This window comes from Pan troglodytes, chromosome 15 (genome assembly GCF_028858775.2).
Source record: "Pan troglodytes isolate AG18354 chromosome 15, NHGRI_mPanTro3-v2.0_pri, whole genome shotgun sequence".
NCBI classification, from domain to species: Eukaryota; Metazoa; Chordata; class Mammalia; order Primates; family Hominidae; genus Pan; species Pan troglodytes.
Window position 1 is genome coordinate 37916232 of NC_072413.2, and position 11739 is coordinate 37927970.

Sequence of the window (11739 nt, forward strand, 5' to 3'; positions counted from 1 at the left end):
CTTCCCTATTGACTTTGGGGTTGGCCATAAAACTTGCTTTGATGATTGGAAAATGGGGAGGAATGGAAGTATGCCAGTGAGCTGAGGCATTAAGAGGCTTCGTTTGTGTCCATTTGCTCTCTTACTCCAATTCCTCAGCTCAGCACTGGCTATTACTTCAGCCTGGTTTTAAAATAATAAAGCACGTGGAGCCCCAGCTGAGTGCAGGAGCGCAAGAATTATTTGTTCTTGGAAAGTTTTGAGATATTGTGGTTGTTTGATGCAATCAATATAACCTTAGAAAAATTTTATATGTGTACATTTAAGCTTTATGTCCATTATATAAGATATAGTATTCTCATTTCACAGATGAGGAAATTAAGGAGTCAAAGGGGTTCAGCATTTTTTTCCATAGTCTCATTACTGGGAAGTGGCAGATCTAACCAGAATGTCAAAATATTTACACTGCACCCTGCTTGGCTAGGGTAAGTATGGAACAATGGTAAGACTCCTGCCTGAAAGTCAGGAAACCCATGTTCTAGTCTTAAAGAAATCATCGAGTCTCTTCCTCTAGGAAAGGCATATAGATTGAAGTCTTTGTTGGGGTCATAATTCCCTCTCAAGCCTCCTGTTGTCTCTGATTAGTAGACTGTGCATATAATTGACATTTACTGAGGATTACTTTGAGTAAGATTGTCCATAGTAAATATTAGCTGTTGGACTCTAATTTCTTTCAGAGGTGGTGCTATTATTTTTCAATATAATGGGAATGAAAAGAAAGCATTAATGCTCAATTCTCAAAAGATTTATATAATTTGTGAGTCACAGACTATAAGTAATCAGATGTTCAGAAACACTTAAAGAAGCTCCAGGGATAACGCCAGCTTCTACTCTGGAGTGGGAGTTAATGCACTTCCCCCGCAGAATGAGCTGAGCAGTCAGAGTGCTTATCTGAGTAATTTAGGCAAAACTTGTGGGTTTTAAAAATATGCCTGAATTTTGTGGATAATTACACCAACTCTTATTTCACTGGAGACTTATAGAATGACCCTATAGTCATAGATTAACCATGACTAACTTAAACTTTTAGAAGAATGAATTCATGCATATAAATGACGATATGGTATAAATGAAGTTTCCTTTGGGACATGATTCACCTTTTCTATCTTCTCCTTTCCACAAGTATTATTTTTCTTTTATGAATCATCATACTCTCACAGCAAGGAAGGCATTACAAAATCACCAGTGTCATCAAATCTTATTCTTGATACCCTACAATCAGGCTGTTTTGTGAGCTTCAATTTCACTTACCATTTTCCCCAAAGAAAAGTAACAGGTTTTCTCCTAAAATCTCTCTATTCTACATGAGAATAGGAAGGCCTATCTAGGTTATCAAGACACTCTTTGTGCCTAAGAATTGCCTCTGAAACAACTGTGGTAGGAATTTTAAGTAGATTATCTCCTTTGAACTTCACAGCATGTTTAGATGCTATGGCTTGGCCAAATACATAATTTCCCTATGTGGCCAGGGTGTCAGGATTCATACCCACGTTGCCTGACTTCAAAGCCCATGCTTATCCTACTGCTTCATGCTTCTAAGGGGTGTTCTAAAGCAAATTGCAATGTTTCCTAGTTAAGTCCATGGCTGAGAGGGATTGTACAATGAGCTGTTTGACGACCTGAGAGCTAAGAAATGGGGATTATTAGGGAAGAATCAAAGGAAGGATAAGAAGTGGACAGGAGGATAAGTGTGATGGGGGGAGACGAGAAAGCCATGTTTTGTTTTGTTTTTTTCTTCTTGCACTGCAGTTTTGCCAAGAAAAAGTCCTGACTATAAGATTACTTTTAACAGCAACTTTAAGCTTTATATGTTTATTCACATGGTGACAGTTCTTGTTTATGATTTCAGGTTTATTTTTAAGAGGATACTCATAAAACTTGATATCATGAGGTAGTCTTTAATGTCCCACAGATTTCTTTTTCGGAGTTTCCCCTTTCCTTATACTTGTGACCTCTAATCCTACCTTCCAAGAAAGTTTACCATTCCTGTTGAGCATCTACCATGAAGAAAGTACTCTGACCTTGACCCCCCAGCTTTCTCTCTACATGATTCTCTTCTCCCCACACAGGTCTCTGTAGTCCTGGCCTTTCCATTTTCTGACTTGCCTGCAAAATTTGCCAGTCACAAGTTCCATTTCTTTAGGAACCTAAAGAAATCCATACAAATAGTCTGTGTTAATGGTTAAGTGTTTATTCCGTGTGGATAACATAGTTGTACTTGGCCAGGGGGCCTTCTGAATAAAATGTTTTTAGGTTTCATGAAAATAACTTATGATCTATTAGACTCATAGTATTTTAAAGCTAAAAGCAAACTTAGAAGAAATTCTGGTATAATTTCATCAGTTTTTCAAATGGGAAAATGAGGCCAAAAGGCATTCCTAGAATTTAGTTCTTAAATCACACTTTCAAGATAGTGATATGGCAATTATTCCTTCAATTATTGCTTCAGAAATGGGCCAAAAAAAAAAAAGAAGTACAAAAAGAAATGATTTGATTGAAGTTACACAGAGGATCAAAAGCCCAACTGGAATGGATTCCTTTTACCTACCTTCCTTCTGATTTTGCAAGTGATGTTTATAATATCCTCAAGATCCTTTTTTTATGAAGATGACACATTTTAGCTACAGACCTCCTTAATTTTGCTTATAAAACTTGTCTGTCTTTTCAAATTCTGTTAAACTGAAATTTTATGGATGTCTGAAACCTGGAAGTAGCAGTGGTTGAGTTGAAGGGTGAGCAGAGTTAGGGAAAACTTCCTCTTAGGGCTTAGTTGCTTTTATTTTAGAAGTCACCCTTCTCTGTTTTGGCATTATACTGGCAATGATGTGATTGAAAAGAAAATTAAGAACCAACTACTGTCAGTGTCAAATTAGTCACTTTTGTAAATAAGAAAAGCTTTTCAATCAGGAACTTGAAAGGCCATCTGGATTTTATAGTTTGCTCAAACAAAAATAAATACTAAATACTGTAAACCAATCATTTCTAAATTAGCTGTAGTAATAAAATATGCTACTTATAAAAATTACTTTCCTCTGTAGGCCTGGGTTGGTAACAAAACAAAGCAAAACAAAACAAAAAAAATTACTTTCCATTTTCTAGCCAAATGAGATTACTAAATATATTAGGTGTCTTTGCTTTTTCTATACTGAACAAGAATCTTGAAATCCAAAAGGGTTTATGAGCAATTCATAACTGATAGATAAAGGAATTTGTGTAAGTAGTGATATAAGTTTAGATTAGTTATTTACCATTTATTCTTAACAAAAGTACAGATTTTTATTATTATAAAAATAAATTACTGAGGTTAAATTAGTCCGATTGATTGACTTTTTTTCTTCTTGTCCAATCGCAAATGATAACTCTTACCAGTTTCTATAGGATGAGATTTTGTCTTTTGGCTTAATATGATATTTAATGCCTAATTTCTTACAAAATTCCAGACTAGACATCTGATTATATTTCATGATGTATGATATAAAAGTTGCAGTTATGTCATATGAGTGTCTTAACAATTGTAGATCTCAAAGCTAAAGATTCACTACTTTAATTGTTTGCTTTTATAAAATAAAAGCAGCTAATATAGGACATTTACTATTTTCCAGGCACTGTGTCGAAAGCATTAAATGCTTTATCTATTTAATTTCCACACAAACCAATAAGGTAAACACAATCATCACTCCCATTTTAAAGATGAGGAAACTGGGATTTGGAGGGTTAAGTAACTTGCCCATGGTCCACAGTTATCAAGGAGGAACTGGAACATAAATCTAGGTTTGTCTAACCTTGAAGTCTATGTGCATAGCCATTGTGCCACACTACTTGATGAAGAAGAAAACTGCCGAAGAAACTAGGTGATGACCAATGCATGCAAGCTGGGCAGAGAGGAAATCTGAAGTAGCATCTGATTCTTGCTCTTATTACCAGTCCTAGCTCAAAACAACACCCTTTGCTCTGTTGCAAATATTCTCTTGCAAAGGTTGGATAAACTTAAATTTTAAGAGTGGATAAACTTGTGGTTGGCTGGAAGTAAAATGAAAGACTTTCTCTCATCATTGACATCCAAACATTGAAAAGTTCTGTTGATTCTTTCTTCTAAACTTTTCTGAAATCCTTATCTGTCATCCTCACTCCCACCGACTTAGTTTAAAAGTCCTGTAGGTCTCATCTAGTATCCTCTTAATTTGTCTCTCCATCTGTCCACTCTTCCTATTCATTCTACAATATCTTTCCAGTATTGAGTTAAATTAGCCACAGCTTGTGGATCCACAGGAGAGACAACATGTAAATAAGCTGTTACAAAACAATGCAGTACATCCCTGATCTATTTGGTTCTATGTGAGCATAGAGAGGTCAGAATTTCAAGGGAGGGGCAAGGCAAAAAGTAACATTTAATGGAGGCGCTGTTTACTAATGTTGTAAATAAAAATAGAACATTCTAGTGATAATTTCACTACTCCTAATAGTTATTGAGTTATTCCTGTGTGTCAGTGAAAAGGACTGTTTTAAGTCTTTTTCATACGTGATCTCATTCAATTCTCATAACCACACTCTGTAGTAAGCACTATTGTTATCCCCTCTTTACACAGGAGGAAACCAAGGCTTAGAGAGTTTAAATGACTGGCCCAAGGTTACATAGCTGAGTAGGGGTGGAGTTAGGATTTTAACTAAGGCAGTCTGAGTTCATTTATTTAGAGGCAAAGAGGAGTTGAGTTTTCGTATGCATTGCATTTGAGGAGTAGACTTGTTCCAAAGGCAGTGGGTATGTGGATCTTAAGTTCAGGAGATGCAGAGTTGGGAGTCAGCAGTCTATAGAAGTTACCTGAAGCTAAGAATGTTCATGCAAATGCCTCCAGGAGAGTGAGAGTTTGAATAGAGGAGATTCAAGGAGAGAAACTTAGATAAAGCTACCACGATCACAATGTAAGGGGAAACCTTAAACATGTCCAGGCACTACCAGGGAGGATCGTTATTGGGAGTATGTGTCACATCTATATTATAGTCAACAGTATTCAAATCCAATGACAACAGGCAGGTGCACTGTGCTTTTTTCAAAGCTCTTTCCATAAGGTAGCAAATGAGCCATCTTGTAACCTCATCAAAAGAGAGGAGTGGCCTTCCAACCATCAGCTGAGCCTTGGCCCTCCTCTGGCCTATGCTATTCAGCCACCTAAGTATCCAAACAGCATGGCCGGGTTTGCACATAGGAGTTAGAACAGATCACTGGTTGTCCTGAAACCCTGCCTTAGCTCTGTCTTTTCCCAAAGTAGCTTACTTCTTCATTTAAATCTATATCACAGCTACTAGCCTGGTGCCCTCTGTGACTCAACTTCTGTAACTATCTAGAGTAGAGTTCAACAAATGTTTCAGCAAATATTTTGGAGATCAGCAAACATTTTTAGCTTTGTGGACCATACAGTCTCTGCTGCAACTGCTCAATTCTGCTATCTGTTGTGGCATGAAAGAAGTCATAAACAATATGTAAACATAGCTGGGTGCTCCAATAAAACTTTATTTACCAAAACAGGTGATGGGTTGGATTTGGCTCATGGGCTGTGGTTTGATGACCCTTGATGTAGAGTCATGCCTCTCTGTTTGGTGTCCTTTCAACAACATTTTCCCAGCTCTGATCCTTTCTTCATTAAACACTTAGCTCCATACAGTTGAATGCTCTTGTACTCATTCCTTATTCCTTTCTTATTCTCTTTCTGGCATATTTTCTAGTATATTCCCTAGTAAAATTTTCTGCTTTGAGAAATATTTTAATAATTACTGTAAGAGCAACTCCATAGGTAGGCTAAAATGGAAGTGGCCGTTAACTGAACTATGGCATTGTGAAACCTATAGTGTTTTGGTGATCTGATCTATTTCTGTTCTAGTTTCTTAAACACCTCTCCACCAAATTCAAAATCATTTATTACAAGTGACCTTGTTCAGTAGTGGAGTTACACTTAATAACATAACACATTAGGTTTTATTTGTAAAGTCAGGGATGATTTTGATTCCCATGCAGGAAACCCTTTTTGTGTGTTTTGCTTCTTTGGGAATTTGGTAATTTTGTGAAATATAGAAGGGTGCCTAGCATTTCTTAGATGGAATCCCTATGGAAGGACACACATGGTGATTGTGAGATTACCCTGAGAATTGGGGAAATTCAGCTTACCACTGAACATTTAAGTAGAAAATGAAAGCATCCATTGCATTTCAGGAGAATTGAAAATTGGAAAATAAGTACTAAAACAGTTTGCTTCTTAGTAAAGCAAGATTTAGAAAATGTTGGAAATCTGCTAAAACATCATTTTCTTCCACAGTCCTTATCTTTAGGGGTTCTTGCTATTGATTATGAAGTACATTCAAATATTTTTTTAAATTGCAAAATCCTTATTTATATACATTGATCTTTATACCAAGAGGGCTGATAGAGTAAGCTTGATTTTATAATCTTCCTGATCTTAATTGAGTTGTTTATATAGCATTTCAAGTCTGCTATCAATTAAGTAGCCATTCTGTGATGTGTGAGTTCAGGAGTGAAATACAGTGATTTTTATGTCAACTCCATTTGTGACAAGAAATCAATGCTTGAACAGCAGAGCCAGGAAAACACTGAAATCCTTTTATGGTTTTACATTAATTTCTATGGCAGGTAGGGTAGACATGTGCTGCTTGATCCCTCTTCAGAACAGGTCTTGCTGCCCAGCTGTGGAGAATGCAGTTAGTGCACAGCCTGAAGCTGTCAGCTCCTTTAGGGTCAGTCTCAGCTGAGGTCATGCCATTCCAGACAGCTCACAACTGATATTGGTGTGAGATGAGGGGCTATAAAGACCAGGCCATTTCACCCTGAAGTAGGATATTCTGTTAGACAACACTTGTGCCAAAGTGCTCTGTCAGCTTTATGGGGCTTGAATTGCAATTTAACTTCCCCTTCTGCCCAATTTTGCTTCAGCTCCTTCATTTACAGGAGTTTATCCACTCACAAACATATTGCATCCAAAACTCCATCTCAGCATCTGCTTCCAGAGAATGTGGGTTGCAGTAGCAGGTGATGGTCAGCAACCCTCTGGCGTCCTCATGCAAGGGATAGATCTATCAAGAAGACTTACACTTTGTAGTGTTTGGCCCTTAGTGGTGATGGGTTATCCCAAGTTATTCACATTGTCTCAATGGGTCCTCCAAGAGAAATGACTTGAAGCATGAAACAGAGCTGGATAATCTAGAGGCATATTCTGCTAAGCAGGTAGGAGAAACTGCTAGAAACCTTAATGGTTTGCCACCTTGCTAAAAAAAATTTTTTAGTCTTTTTGGCATCTGAGGTCTTAGTGGAAAACTTGTTTCTTCCATTTTTCCCGAACGCTTTTTTATGTGTACGCTCTTTTTCATTCCTCCAATTCTTCCTTGTATAATCAGTGTCCCAGTTGCCACAACTTCTGTGGGCTCAGTTATCAGGCCTGGCTGAGGCTTCTGTGGATCAAAATGGGCATAAGAGTGTGCTACAGGAAAGAAGAGGAGAGGAAGCCAGCATTGGGCCAGGGGCCAGGAGAGCTCAGCCAGTGTGGCCCTGAGGAAGGGAACAATGGTCCCAATTATAGGCTCCAAGGAGTTTGGGTGGATTGGAGTCATTCTGGTTTCTGTTGAGATGTGGAAGGAGGCTGTTGTTTACCAAGAACCTGCATGCCTTCGGCCCTCTACATGTCAGCTCATTTAAGTTTCAAACAAAAGCACAAGGTAGATATTTTAGAGTTGAGGAAATTTTTAAATTTTTTATTTTATTTAAATTGATAAAATTCTATGTGCTTATTGTGTACAAATGATATTTTGGAATATATGTACACATTGTGGAATGGCTAATCAAGCTAATTAACAGGTGTGTTACCTCATGAGTTGAGGAAATTGAAGCATAGAGAGATTTAAGTGACTTGTCCAAGTTCATTTAATGGCTCTGAATGTGCAGAGATGGTGGTGAGGAGTTAGTGCTGTAGTAGGTATTACTACTTTTCTAACAAATACCCATTTTCCCTTCTGCTTTAGTAAGAGAACCCCAAATTTTAGCCACATTTGTTGTGGCCTTGAATAATAACTTTCCAGTGCAACTAGGTATAGCCATATGACCAGATTCTTACCTATGAGACGTAAATGGAAGTGTTGTGTGAGATTGCTCTGAAGTCTCTTAAAGAAAAAACGGAGGTGATGAGATTTTTCTTGTTTCTTTCATCTTGCTGTCTGGAGTGCAGATATAATGGCTGGAGCTCTAGCAGCCACCGGGACTATGTTACATTAAATTAAATTTAACTAATCCCAGTAGTTGAGCTTCAGCCAATCAGGGCTGCCAACTGATCAGATCATGCCCATATAAGGCAAATACCTCAACCAGCATGCTTAAATAAGGCAGCTGCAACCAATCAAGTGGTTTCTGTATCACTTCCTTTTTCTGTTTATAAATACTACCTGTCCCCATTGCTGGGTGGAGCTCTCTGAACCTCTGCTGGTTCTCACTGCTACCCAGCTCTAACCAGTAGTTCAGAGATCTTCATCCAATATGGGCAAGCAATATTTATGGACAGAAAAAGGAAATGACATATAGAAATACTTTGATTATAGCTCAGTATTTGTCTTATATGGACAAATATAAGGCTGATCAGTTGGCAGCCTGTGACTGGCTGAGACTCAGCTATCTGTTGCAGAATATACTCTTAAGTGAGGTTGCATTTTGTTTACATAGTAAGTTAGGTTGCAGTTCACTACATAGACAGCTTTAGGCCAAATTTCATTTAATAAACTAAAAATGGATCTCCATTATACATAAATATGGATATAATGTAGTTATTTTTGAATAACACCATTAAACTCCCCATGCCCCTTCTAACAGCAGTACCTAGGAAGTAGTTCAGGACCTTTCTGTTTAATCACTTTACTCCCAATATTGTGTGACACATGCAAGCATGCTTTTAAGTGTCACCCCTTTGATAGACAAGTATTAATAACATTCAGAGTTGCTGTCTGGAATCAAATTTTCAGTCACAAATTTTCCTGTATCCTCATCACAAATGGTAGCTTCTGCCCAGTTGCATTTTAAAAGGAAACTCACCCTTTCGCACATCTTTCAGGAAAAATTAGAGGCTTAGTCTCTGACTGAGAAGAAGATTTTAACTCAATTAAGGTGAGTGATTTGATCTTTAACCCATGGCAGTTTTGTTCTGAGGATACCTCTCACAACCAAAATGAGCACTGCAGTAGAGCAAATAGAGATCAGAACTAGGGTATCATTGGAATGAATGTTTGCATCTGACTCTGATTACAATAAGCAACGTGGCCTAGCTGGGGAATGCTGTATTTTCACAATTGACAGACCAAGCAGCCTGCAGCAATCAGCAAAGGGTGGCTTATTTTGAGCAAAAACATCCATCACACTGTGATGAGAAAAGCAGAGCTGCAATCAGTGGCAGGTTCTTCCAAGAGCTGTTGATGAAAAATGGACTTTACATGTATCAAGCTGAGAAAGAACTGCCGCTCATTTTTTAGCCTCATTTGCATGCATGAACAACAACATTGGAAACATTTTTGAACATGAAAGAGAGTGAGACAATAGTTCCATCATGAGTAGAACTTTTCTGTCCTCAATCATAAAATGGCACACCCAATCTGTGACAGGAATATATTAGGTTTCAAAAGGCAAGATAATAAGCAATTTCAAAGAAGGTTCTAACATTCACTCCGAAAGTCTTATGCAGATGTATTATTTTCATTGGTATTATGATAAAAAAGTTCCATTGATGTAACCAATAGAATGGAAATCTTTGATAATATGTTCAGTCTTATCTATATTAACTCTATTTCACATGACTAAAAAATTAGAACTCTTTAGCTCTTGAATCCTTCCAACGCATGATGTATCATGAAAGCTCTGTAGGTTCAAAGTTTGTGATTTGAAGTGAAAGAAAAGTTGTTTAAGTAGGAATCTTTAGCTTTCTTCTTTTGACAGCATGTCCTGCTGTCGTTATGAGATTTTTGGTTTTGGTATGTGCTAGGATATTTGGAAGTTTTGCCTAACGTGTCAGAAAGAAGCTAAAGATACAGAATGATCTTCATTTTTAAGCATTAAATTTCTCTCTCCTTAAGGCCCACTAACCATGCATAGAGGCATTTAGAACTGGGGCCTGATCTTGCCTTACAGGCTGCTCTGTTTGATTTTGTCCTGCCTCCTGCAGGGAAGCTGTGGGAGGAAAGTGAGATAATATATTGGTTTAAGTTTATGGCATCCAAAGTCTATTCAAAAGCATGGGCTTTCTCTCCTGTTTCTCATTTCCCATTGGGTAGTTTCTGAATTAGTTCTCGCCTTTTGTATTTGATTAATTTGCTCTATTTAAGTCCATGAGGATTGATTGTTTCTCTGTATGGGTTTGCTGAAATGTAAAATAAGCAATCTGCCTGTTTCTTCAAACAAGAGGAAAATTAATACTGTGACCTAAAAGGATATTAATTAAAAAAAAATAATACGCATATCAATCAAAGATAAGGTCTCAGATGCCTCAGGCCTGATAGACTATCACTTTCTCCTTTTCTTTCTTGTGTAGTTGTTGAGGATTTCACATAGGACTCTGGAGCTCATGTTCTAAAGGTGAGATTACTTTCCTGTCCTTGCTGTTTATATCTTACATAGAATTAGAAAGATGCCATGCAAAAAGCTATTGGCCACTCACTCATGGCTATGCACGCATTGTATCCAACTGCTCCTTCAATTTGTAGCAACCAAGTCAGGAGTGCTGTGGTCAGCTATTGGCTAAACTGTAAGCCATGTCAGATCAAATGTCAGAGGAAGTCTGTGAATGGTTGCTGATATGCCATCCACAGAGTAGGACTGTCTAGAAAAAAATCCTGCTATTTATTATTTTCATATTGAATTAGCTCCCCAATATCTCCTTAGGCTGACCACCAGCACTGTTGCCCTGATTACAAAAACCAACAGTTTTTGGAGCAGGGGGCATGGTAGGCATGCCAACCCGAGCAGTTAAAATGTTAAATGCCTGACTTCATAATGTGTGGATGGATGTTTGCGCTAAGTGTTAAAAAATATATCTTGCCACAGGGAGAAAATGGTGATTTGAATACTCTTTTCAGAGCTCCCTGAGTTTCCTTGCTGTGGTTGAATAGGAAGTTGTAGAGCATTTTCCCATCAGTGAAATGCCTCTGTATCCTTTTGGGGTGGTAGTAGAAAGCCTATAGGACTCATGATCCCTGATGTCTTCTTTCAGTTCTCTACATGGCATATTACATGATAGCATGAGAAAAATATGCCAGCAATTCAAGCAGAAAGAATTCTAGAAGGCTCACTTCTCAGTCTTTATTCTCTGATGTGTATTGAATGACAATAGCAGTAAAACCTCAAGCTGTTCATTTGGATCGGGCAGCCGTTGTGCACTTGGATATGACTATTCTTTTTATCAAATCTCCTGTTATTTGCATTTATATGATGCCTTTCTTCTAAAGCTCTTAAAGCAATTTCAGCTTCACAATACTTGTGTGAATTGAATAAGAAGAAACATACTTCATTTTGAGGTTGAGATAAAAGATAAATTGTCAATGACTCTCCTCAACAGAACAGAACAGAGCGCAGTGGGTACTCAAACAATTTTTCCACACTGATTTCCCTGGAAACCTCAAAGAAAAGGTTATTTTAAAAAGGAGTTCTGATCCTGGGTCTAGACATCC